Source organism: Condylostylus longicornis, unplaced genomic scaffold (genome assembly GCF_029603195.1).
Source record: "Condylostylus longicornis isolate FDR11 unplaced genomic scaffold, ASM2960319v2 ptg000004l, whole genome shotgun sequence".
Taxonomy (NCBI): domain Eukaryota; kingdom Metazoa; phylum Arthropoda; class Insecta; order Diptera; family Dolichopodidae; genus Condylostylus; species Condylostylus longicornis.
The window spans coordinates 601,708-613,817 of NW_026577973.1; the positions used below are offsets into that span (position 1 = coordinate 601,708).

Consider the following 12,110-nt stretch of genomic DNA (forward strand, 5'->3'; position numbering starts at 1 on the left):
AAAGCACAGTTTATAGTTCAGATTTTACGAATCCAAACAAAAGAAAGAAATCACACTTTATTAATTGTTTCGAACATAATTTTTTCTAATCTTACAAAATTTTTTCTTCAATTTTCCTATAGTCTGACAGTAAAATCAAAGAAAAAGTAGAAAATGTCATAAAAAGTGTAGTACTTAGTTGAAAAGAATTTTTTTATTCAATATAAGCACAATTTTTTATGTGTATAAGTAAAAATTGCGAAAAATTTCTTAAGAAAAAAAAAATCAAGCAAAAAAATACTCCGTTTTCGTAGTTAAAAATGTGCACAATTTTCTTTTACGAATGCACCTTCAATAATATTTAGTCTTAACTATCTGTCAAATGAGACTTCGTAAATATAAAACACGCGTAAATTTTGTGAAAATTGTGCACAGATTCAAACTCGGAGTTTGCAGGTTTAGCTTGATTGGCAATAATAACGAAAAAATGGAAGTTTTCATTTAATATCTTATAGTTATCAAACAAATTAAATTAATACTTATTTGGTAAACTTTGACAATATAAAAAAAAAATTGTTCAAAAATTTGGCATTTATTAATAGATATTCCAGTAGTCGTACTACTTGACAAAACAAACGCTATATAAATGCACATTTTTTGCAAACTAAGTGCCAAATTTTGTGCACAGTTTTAATATACGAAAGCGGGGATATTATACCTATTTATATTATAAATATTATTTCCTTTTTGAAAATTGATTTCAATGAAATATTAAATATTATTGATTGACAATTCATTATCTCACAAACCAGACGAATTATTAAAAAATGGGTTTCGGATTTGAAAAGAGCAAATTATTGCTATTTACCTGAATATGTGACAATATCATTTATATTTATATGTATAACTGTTATAAAGTCCTGCAGTCGTTCACACATGTGAAGTGTTGTTGAAATGCTGTAATTTGATTTACTTTAAAACCAATTTGTTGCCAAACTAACGCAATGAAGCTATTGATCTCTTATACTGTTGTATCTAAAGTAAAACAGATAATTCAAACACTAATTTAAGTCATAGTAGAATGGGAATTGGCAATTCAGTTCACTTTTTTTATAATTGAGCTCATGATATAAAACGAAATCTATAATGACTGCTAAAGTTTTACTAACACAAAATTTTCAATTAATTTATTACTTGAGCTAATAAGAAGCTACAAATGCGAATTGTAAAAATGATTTACTAATGAAATTAATTATTTAATTTACGTATTAATGTTAAAAAAATATTCCCTTGAATATAACAAAAACAGTTCATCCTATTCAATAAATACTTTTGAAAATAATGTAAAGACATAAATGTTAAAATAAATTAAATTCTTGATGAAAAGAGTTAAGATAAGCCGTAGAATATTTTTACCACATTTATAACGTATATAATATTGTAAAATTATTACTTAATCTTAAAGCATTTTAAGGTGAGAGACCTGAAGAAATATATTTTTGTTCTTTTTAACTACATCTATTCAAAATAACATTAATTTTTTACTATGTCCATTTGTATTTTTACTTGAATGAAATTGTCTATCGCAAGACATTCGAAATCAACAAAGCCGTCTTTTCAATTCATTTATCAAAACAACTTAATCATAAATCATATAATTTTGATAGGCCATTGAAATCTGACGGGCATATTTTTTGAAAGCAATACAATGAAAAATTTAAAGACTTTTGCTCTCAAGAAAAAACAAAAACCTAAGCTCAAAGTAAAGTCAATTATTTTATTTTGAATTTTTTCTTTTTTATGCAAATTCACAACACTTTATCGTATTGTTAAAATTTTCTTAATGTTATTACAACTTAATAACAGTTTAAACTCCATTTTTTTCTCCTTTCAGTGTATAAGTATAAGGTGTTGATTTCATCCTTAGCGCCTTAATATTTCATAAATCAAATTTTTTTTTTGAAACTTCACATAATATTATTTAAATTCTATACTAATCAGGGATTAAGGAGATTTTCAAGGGTGTAAATACGTGTAAATATGTGCATGTTACGAGTATATACCTTATAACTTATATTTTATGTGAAAATAACTTTGAAAATATTTTGAAAAGAAAAGAATAAAATTCAATAAAAATTTTCAAAAATATTTTTCTATATTACAGTTATATGTAAATATACTGTTATATTACATTTTTTTATACGATATATTACACAATAGAAAGTGTCATTAAAAAAAATATCGCCGTATATTATAATATAATATAACATTCAAATTCAATATCAAGGACATTTAAATGTCCTTCTTTGAAAACTGGAAAATAAGAATAAAAGAATTATAATAGAATGAAATTTATTATACAAAAACGCTATGGTTATAATTAGGAGTCCTTTGAATTCTATATTCATTATAATATGTGTCGATATTGTTCCCTATTAAACCACACATATTTATACAATGTATATCTGTGTATATAGAACATATTGCTATAAAATGAATATAGGTTATCACATATTATAAACGTGGATTATTGGAATGTTCATAATAAAGGATAGTAAAGTGATACATTTTTTTTCTTTTTTATTGTTATATTATTACATTCCTCAAAGGATATTGAATTCCACGAATTTTTAGAATATTAATAGAGCTACTAGTATATACTATACAACATAAAAATGCGATAAATGTACATACCGTATGTATATATAAGTAGCATTATAATATAGATTTTCTTATTATTGAATTTTATTTAATATATTAAATCTTGGAAAAAAAAAATGTTTATATACGAAACGTTAAAGAAAGATTTCAATATACTTTCAAACTGATTTCATTAAGTTTATTATCATTTCTTTTACTGTTATTCGTTTCTTATTTCCTTTAGAAATTCTAGTCCTTTAATATTTTTCATATGTAAGTTTGTATTGTTTCACGGGAATTATTTAACGTTTAAACATTTCTTCTTTTTTATAGTTTCTTCTTATTTAACTTAAAATCTTGATAAAATTTTATTGTTACATAATAACAATAAAAGATTCAAGCTTGTTATATATACTTTTATTTATGCTTGTACGGGAGAAAGATTTAATTAACATAAAAAGAAAGGAAAATCAGTGACATTGAAAATAAATAGAATTGATTTATTGAATCCGTGAATTCAAGCAAGATCGATTTTTACACTATGATAAACATTAAAGTATCTTTAAAAGTTTGAAAAATGCTATTTATTAAAACTATTTAATGAATAAATAAGTAAAAATTTTAAAATATTCTCTTAAAAGCAAAAGAAAGTCTTTAGGATTAAATTAATTTTGATTAAAATTATCACAATCCTATTATTAAATTTTGTATATAATGTAACAGAGTTTATGAATTTTTAAAATTTTCTGAACACAAATTTAAACAATTATGGATTTAAAATGAACCTGACCATTGGTGCAGTGGTTATGGCACCGGCCCTTTAACCGAAAAGTCTCGGGTTCAAACCCCGGTCAGGTCACTATAAAAATTATATTCAATATTATATAACTTAATATGCAATACTAATAAATATTATACAAGTAATTTTCAAATATTCATAATCACCTACCTAGCTAAACTCTCTATGACTATAGAAACTAGGGCATGATAGATATCATACACTAGCCTCCTAGGAGTAAAGACGGAAAACAAAAAATGGATTTAAAATGAATTCCTAATTTTTAAACTTTTGAAAGACATTACACTGAAATTGATTATAATATTGAAATGGGAAATAAAATTATTATAACAAATACTTGTTTAAATTGTAAAAGCATATGAAAAGTCTTGAATTAATTTTCGGTAGGTTTACTTCAGATTGCTTCATTAGGCTATTGATTTAATTAGAGAAACATTCACCATATAATTATCGAAGCTTTAATGAACATAACAAGTAAGATGCGAGAAAATATTATAATGATCCAAATAAGATTAATATTTTTTAATAAAACCGCATTTGAATCTCAGTCTTGTTTAATTCCAAACTAAATCAATAATTCATCATCCAATAATAATTAAAATATCATTTAATTCTTCAAAATAAAAATTTAATCTATAGTTATTAAAAATTCAATCATTTATAATAATATATTTTAAATATTTATTACATCTTGACCCCAGTTGTATCATAAACCTTGAATTTTCAATATTTTTAATCAAAAAATTTTTCAAATTATTAAAGGATTTATTAAAAAAATAATTTTGTATTTTCGAAAATCACAAATTTATTAAAGTAAAAAACACAGTCAAGGTCAATACCATATAATAATTTCATTAATGATATGTCATTAACGTCAAAATATACATATTTCTTTTTTTTTTCTAAATTCATTTTCAATTGATATAAATCACACCGTTAAATGCAGAGTCTGGAATTTTTATAAAAGAAAAATGATTTTCTTAATAGAAAATTATTGTTAATCATCATCCTGGCGCGTTAAAATTTAACTACCAACTACGCATTATTTGATCCTTATTCAAAGGTTTTTTTTTTTTTAAAAATTTCAATAAAATTTAAAATAATCTCAAATTTAATGTTTCTACTTTTAGGATAGTAAGTAATATCATTAACCATTAAAATTTATTTTATCACTTTATTAATTAATATTGTAATATTTATTACCATTTCGAATATTTTCGAAAAATTTGTAGGTGTTGAACACGAAAAATCTTTAAAAATTTTTTTATATTATTCAGAAATAATTGTAAATGTTTTTAAATCTCTTAACCTTGTTTAAGATAACTGACTTCATAATTTATAATATTTATAGCTTTCAGTAAAACATTAAGGCTTGAGTAAAGTTCCTTTTAATTTAATTTATATTACCTTAGAGTATAAAAAACAAAATATACGACCAATGCCCGGTATATAAAAGTAATTACTTTTAGCAATTTAAGCACATTTTAATAAACCTCTTTACAAATCTGTTGAATTTTTAGAAATATTTTCACCACTCTAGCCAAAAACACTTGGATTTTTAAAAGATAATTTCATGAATAATAATTTAAAGTAATGTTACAATCAGTTTGAAAGGAAAGCTTCTTATGTTCCTGATGCGGATATTGAAAGAAGTACCAAATAATGGTGTCATTTGAATCTATTTTTAATATTTTACATTGTACTATAAAATATTTATAATTGGTACTTGTGAATTAACAAGTTCAATGATTTATTACTTTAACAACCATGCCATTATTGCATTGTTAATCATATATCATTTTTCAAAAAAAATCTTTCAAATTCATTTTATGAATGTGTGAATTTGAAATCAATCAATTTTTAAATAAAAAATGTAATTACCTTTTCAACAAAAAAGAATACATTTCTAACATAATAAATTTCAAACACGCTATCACAACATAACAAAATTTTCCAAATAAATTCTTATGATTGCCACAATAAAATAACAGAGAATAAATTTACACGATACCTAAAATTATGCAATCACTTTTAATAATTGTTTTTAAAATATATATTTTTTTGTCTTTATTTTAACTCATGTTTCAAAATAAAGAATAAAAGTGATTTGTTTTTAAAAATAAATCAATAAAATTCAATTTCACAAGTCTTCGAAACAAAAAGACACTTCTTTTGTTTTCTTTGCTTAAAGCAAACATATGTACATAATATTATTTTGTTAGATATACTTACATGCAAATGTCTCATTAATCATGCAAAAACATGGAAACTTAGTCCTTGTATTCCTGTAAAATAAAAAAGAGAAAGAAAAATTAAACAAAAAACAAAAATAGCTAGATGTACTTTAAAAATATTGCTTCGAGTAAATTTTATAAAATGCTATACAAAAGCAATTTATTCAAATTATTTTTAGGAATTTCAAAATTGTTTCTTCTTTTTTTTTCAAAGCCAGCTTTGAGCTAAGAACAAAATTCTTTTTGTTTTCTCCATATGCAAAATACATACATACATATTATGTATTATTGAAAATGAGTTAAAAATTTGTTGTTTTACCCATGTGTGATTATTAAATTTAATCATAAATTTTAAATTTCGAAATTTACAAAAAATATTATAAATTAAAGACAATTAAATAGAACAGGATGATTGAACAGGAGGTACCATTTTATACATACAGAAGCAATAAAAAATGTTTATTGCTTATACCGAACAAAAAGAACAGAACTACGAGTACTATTAAGGAATTTTTAAATAAAATGTTTTAGAAAATGAAAACTACTTCAGAAATATTTTTAAGAAAAAGAAAGTATCCTTTAGTTAATGGAGAGTGTACATATTAAAATTCATATTAAAAATATTTTTGATCTTTTAATAAATTTCTCAAAAGTCGTGCAAATGCTGAAGGCATAAAAATAACGCTATAAGCGTTCTTTAATATATCAATTTATTTTTAAAAATAATGCATTTTCTTTGACAACATTACAAAATAATTTTTGGTATTATTTCGTATATTGCACGTAACCGTATACGGAACCTTGGCTCTACCTACATACATATACGAGTAATAGATATATTCGATTTTGCAAAGCCTCACAACAAATTGAATTAAATAAATTACCATTGATTTATCTAAAATGCAAAAGATCATTGAAGGCTGAAAAAATTTATTCTGCTATTGCAAAAAACCTGAGGGTAACAAACAAAAGATACATTACTCGTTCTTAATACTTTTATAAATGTCTTCTGAGATTATCTGTAACGAATATGCTGCCAGTGAATATTTTAAAATTTAAGAAAAAAGAAAGAATTTGGTAAAAAGATGTTTGAATTTTTTTTAACATTTGAAAAATCAATTTTATTTTAAAAATTCTGAAATACAATGACATTTGCCTTAAAGGTGAAAGTTATATTCTGTGTACATTCAGTTTTCTAAAATTTCAATTGTAATATGAACAGTCTAAAATTTTCTTAAATTTAAATTATCTAGGATCAAAATGGGACAATATAAATTTAATTTACAAAATATTAAAAATATGTGTAAAAATTCTAAAATTGCCATTATTCATTGAAATTACAAGAATAATAAATAAAAAAATTTTTATAAAACAGTCACAGTTTGCATAATGTCATAAAACTTTATGATCCCTTGAAGTGTTAACTTTACGAGCACACAATTAAATTAAAAACAAAACATTTTATAATTACAATCTATAAAAATTACTTTCATTATAATTTAAATTATAATTGTGGTTACAATGTCTGAAACTAACTCCTTTGCATTCATAAAAAATTTCTCATATAAATAAAGAAAAAACAAAAAAAATAAACAAAAAAAAACAACCCTTTCATTATCCTCTTATTGTTTTTATGACAATTTTCTTTATAATTTCATTAAAATTAAGTCATTAACATGCACCCACAAAAGCAAAACAGATGCAATAAAAAAATTTGGCTTTAGTACAAAAACCTAAAATAAAAATCCGGTGCTGAAAGGTCTTGAAAGAAGTATATTTCATTTCAATTTCTTAAAAAAAAAAACTTACATTTTCATAAATGAAAATGAATAAAAAGAGCTTGATTCAAAATTTTACAAGAACAGAATAACTTAACGAACAATTGAATTTGCGTAATAATTAAACTAGAAAAATTACTGTTAGTCAAGAAATTAAATTTTAATTTTCTTTATGAAATCCTTATCCTAGTTACCGTCTCACTTTCCCAAATTAAGAAAAAGATGATAGCTTTGAGTAAATAATGACATAGGCCAAAACTGTAAAATTATTCTAATTTTGGAAAAGCGAAAATTGAAAATTTACGAAACGACTGTACAAAAATAACAAATTTTTATGACTTTATGTTACGATATCTCGAGAAATAAGGCTTAGATCTCCTACTCCTAATTAAAGTCTGTTTGCTTATGAAGTTTAAAATTTTCATCTCTAATTTTTTTGCATAAACATACATAAAACCTGCCCGATAGACTAAAATGCATATTTTTTCAAAATATTTTTAGAAATGTGCTCAAAAAGAAATTAGTCCTTTGTCTTCTTGAACATGCTTTTTCTTTCAAAGAGTTTATTTAAATAATACCGTATAATATATAATTTAGTTTAATTTTTTTTTTTGCTTCCTAAAAAATACTTTATGTAATTTAATTTTTACTTTTTCAAAAGAGAATCTAGAAACACATTATAAAGTTTAAATAAAAGGACTTTATAATTGCATTTAATTTTAATCTTTTAATGCATATTGCTGCTACCATTGTAAAAATTTTTCATTTAATTACCTCGCTACAGTAACGCAAAATGCAATTCTGCATGGTGTTCAAACCAAAGTTTGTTTTTGAAAACAAATTCTGTCTTTACTTTTCATAAACAACTTTCATTAAGGCTATTTTTTTTCCATAAAAATTTATTGGGTTTTACCCTGGCAGGGGATTACCCTGCCATACTTTTGCTATATATTAAATATTTAAAGCTATTCATATTTATTGCTCTTTTTTGTTCGTATTTAATATCAAATATTATGGAAGTATTTAGTTTTATATTAATTTTTTATTTTACGGTATTGTATATTAAACTATATAACATTGAATGTAGTTTTTAATATTGACCTGTCCGAGATTCGAACTCGAAACCCTTCATTTGAAGGACAATATCCATTGCATCACTGGTCTGTCAACATATAAATTTATATAATTTCAAACACAATTACAATGACGAAGCCGATGCATGAATATCGCTTGCCAATTTCCAATTTCCAGCCACCTATTACCAAAAACGTGATGTTTAATATACAAAACTATTTATCAACATTTATAAAAATTGGTTACACTCACTTTAATCAGCTTTAATCAACAAGCGATATATGCAGGTGCCCATAACTTAGCTCAAAAACGATTTTGGTGACGTGGAAGAGAATGTAACACCGTCAAAACGGGCCATTGCTAATAACCTTTATAACAACTTTCATACTAAAGTTAAAGCATTAAAAAAACGTTCCTTTTTTTATTTTTATTACACATAAGGCCAATTATAATATAATTTTTTGTACGAAGTTTTAATGCTAAAACCTTAATAATTTTTGAGATATATTCAAATAACTTTTGAAGTTGTATGTAAGATACCCGAACCGATGAAATCCAATTCATATAAGGTTCTATACTATTAATAAATCATTTATCTAGTAAGTGCTTGGTAAACTTCACTCTTTTGATTTTTGGGTTATCGCTGAAACGGAGGGACAGACATGACTAAGTCGACTTAGCGTTACAAACAGAGCGCAAATTTATTATACACTTTGAATACGGGTATAAATAAATGAGACATGATTCCATACGTTGTTATCCTCACAATGTTCAACTAAATAAATTGTAAGTCTTATAAATTAGCAGTCTTTTATTAGTAAAGTACACAGTAATATTTTTGCAACAATGTAACCTATTTTACGTATTATTTATTAAAGGAATATATGAACAAGGATTAAATTCTTTATCACTTATAAAGGACAAAGGTTTTAACATTGTTCTCGTTTATAGAAGTCGAATACATAATTTCAATACCTTCAAAAATAATAATTAATAATATTGAATAATAAATCTGCACTTAAAATTTGTTTAAACTTCATCAAAATCACATGAAAAATTTAAATTTTAAATTGTTCATTTCACATAAAATTATTTTATTAAAAAATTAATAAGAATTTAATATTATTCCTTTTCATTGAAATTCCCGATTTCGATACGGGTTACACAACTCAAATTTATATACAATGCTGATACCTATTCCAAATGAATTAATTCGATCCGCTTATTATATAATTTGACCTCCAGCATTTGGTATAAAACTTTAATATTTCATGATTTTCCTATACACAAGAACTATTATTTTTTCACCATTTATAATATATTCCCGAATGATGCGGTGTTTTATAATATTTTACAAATAAGCATAAGGACTTTTTTATCTATATTTAGCACATATGTATACCATATGATATAAAGATAATTTTCAATATGGAAAATTTGTGCTTATACAAGAACTTTCTATTTTACATGCAAATTTTATTATAAGCAAAACATGCAATTCTATTAAACTCTGAGGTGTAGACAATAACATCTATTAGAATCTACAAAAATAAAAGCCATAAATAACAAAAAAAAATTAAAGATGAAAACAAAATGGAGAATGAAATTTTTTTGTTTGGGGCAACAATCCTGTATTCGCCTTCATATTTTTATTAAACATCATCTGCGGGCTATGAAACAATATCGCTTTTGGTAACAATAGAAAAAATTTAATGCATTTTTTCATCATTCAAGTTCTAAGTTGTAAGAAACAGGAGTTAATTATTTTGAGATCAAAAATTTTCTGAAAGTTTTTTAAAAAAAATCACTTCATCATTACAATAAACTTTTCAATTTGTCAGTTACATAACTTAATGGGAAAGAAAAAATTTTTTACTCAAATTTCATGCTTTGCCGAACAATCACAAAAATTTTGTATAGAGTACTGACAAAAACCTCCTTAATTGATTAAATTCGAACCTTGTAAACTTAGTTTTGATTAAATTAAAATCTTTATTTCTTTTGTACGAAATTGGAAGCTGACAAAAATATGGACTGTGTCAGTATATACAGAAACATTTTTATACAAATTTCAAAAAAATCCTGTGACTAATCTCATGGATAAATCCACAAAAATGCCGAAATAATTTTCCTTATTTTTAATTACGTTATAATTTAATCCATAATATTGCAATTTGGTCTAATACAAAATTAAATAAAACTGCTTTAACACCAACCAGTTCAATCCGACTTTGAAATTTAAATGTTTTTTACATTATCTAAACACAATTTAGTTAGTTTCCACAATATTTAAGTACTGCTATTAAAGCGAAATATTTTGTAAGAAAATTAACGTGCCAAATTCAGTTTGAAATTTTGCCAAATGTACTGATAAGAAATAAGCAAGAAGAATTCTTGTAATAATTTTTCCCAAACATAAAAGGAAAAAATATGAAAAATACTATACAGGGATCTGAAATTTTTTGGAAAAAAAAATGCCAGTAGCAGATATGCACATTTAATACGTTAAATGTTTCAAATAAATGAAAGTATTTTTTAAAATTTTTGTATATGAATACTTTTAAAATAAACAATATTGGCAACTACTTTAAACGACTCGCAATAAATTATCAATTTCAGTGTATTTCAGAACTTAATTTTGCATACACGTTGGCGTATTACTTTTAATCGCATTAAAGAATAATTATGTATGTGTTACATAATATTCAGATATAATATAAATGTTAATAAAAAAAATAATCAAGGATATTCCGTCATAATATAATTAAGTCTCTTAACATTTAAATCTAAACCAACAAAAACGTATTGTTTTTCTTTAATTTTTCTTCATTTGCAATGGAAATGGCAAATATTGAATGTAATATAACATAATTTTTACAACGACACCTAGGCACATACTATTTCCATATAGTAAATGAATTCTTGTACATCAAACATATAAAGAATAATTAATCCTTAATGAGAATGTACATATTTTGATTAAACTTACATATACAAGAGAAAAGTAAATATTTACAACGAATTCCATCATATTAATTTGAAAAACAAAATATGTAAATGAAATTTCCGACACAAAGTACAATCATTTTCAGGCCTTAGCATTAAAAGCATTGACCTTTAATCTGCTATTCGAAAGCAGTATTCATGAAAAATGATAATTTTTAAAAAACAAATACAACAAAATTAGTATAAAGCCCTGTCAATACATGTAGCTATCCCAACACAATGTATGTTTTAAAAATTTATTTTGAGAAAATGCTTGAAACTGTAATATTGTTCCAATTTTATAGTGGGAAAATAATCACTTTTTTTTAATGTCTATAAAATTTAAATTTAGATTTGGATTTAAATTTAAATTTAGGTTTATCAGAATATTGCGGAAGTGGAGAATGTAGAACATGTGCTTGTCCGTCTCTAATGTGGAAGAAGAAGCGTATCCGGAGTGCTTTCTTTTATAATGGCCTGGGGAACTTGTCGGGAAAGCTTTTCGCGAGGCATTTGAGACTCTACAAGGGATTGGTTCGTTCAGGTATAATGGTTTTTGGGATTTTATTACATGGGGGTAATTAGCGAGTTGCCGATAGGCCTTCTTGTTGGCCTAGCACA

General features: G+C 24.2%; 1 protein-coding gene across 1 annotated transcript in view; it reads right to left on the minus strand.

Moving 5' to 3' along the window:
• The window catches only part of LOC129614033 (putative uncharacterized protein DDB_G0282133), a 162,969-nt gene that overhangs the window by 99,957 nt on the left and 50,902 nt on the right, over window positions 1-12,110 (minus strand). Inside the window, exon 2 of the mRNA XM_055528415.1 lies at window positions 5,651-5,703. The gene's annotated coding sequence lies outside the window, so the exon portion shown is untranslated. The remainder of the gene's footprint in view (window positions 1-5,650; window positions 5,704-12,110) is intronic.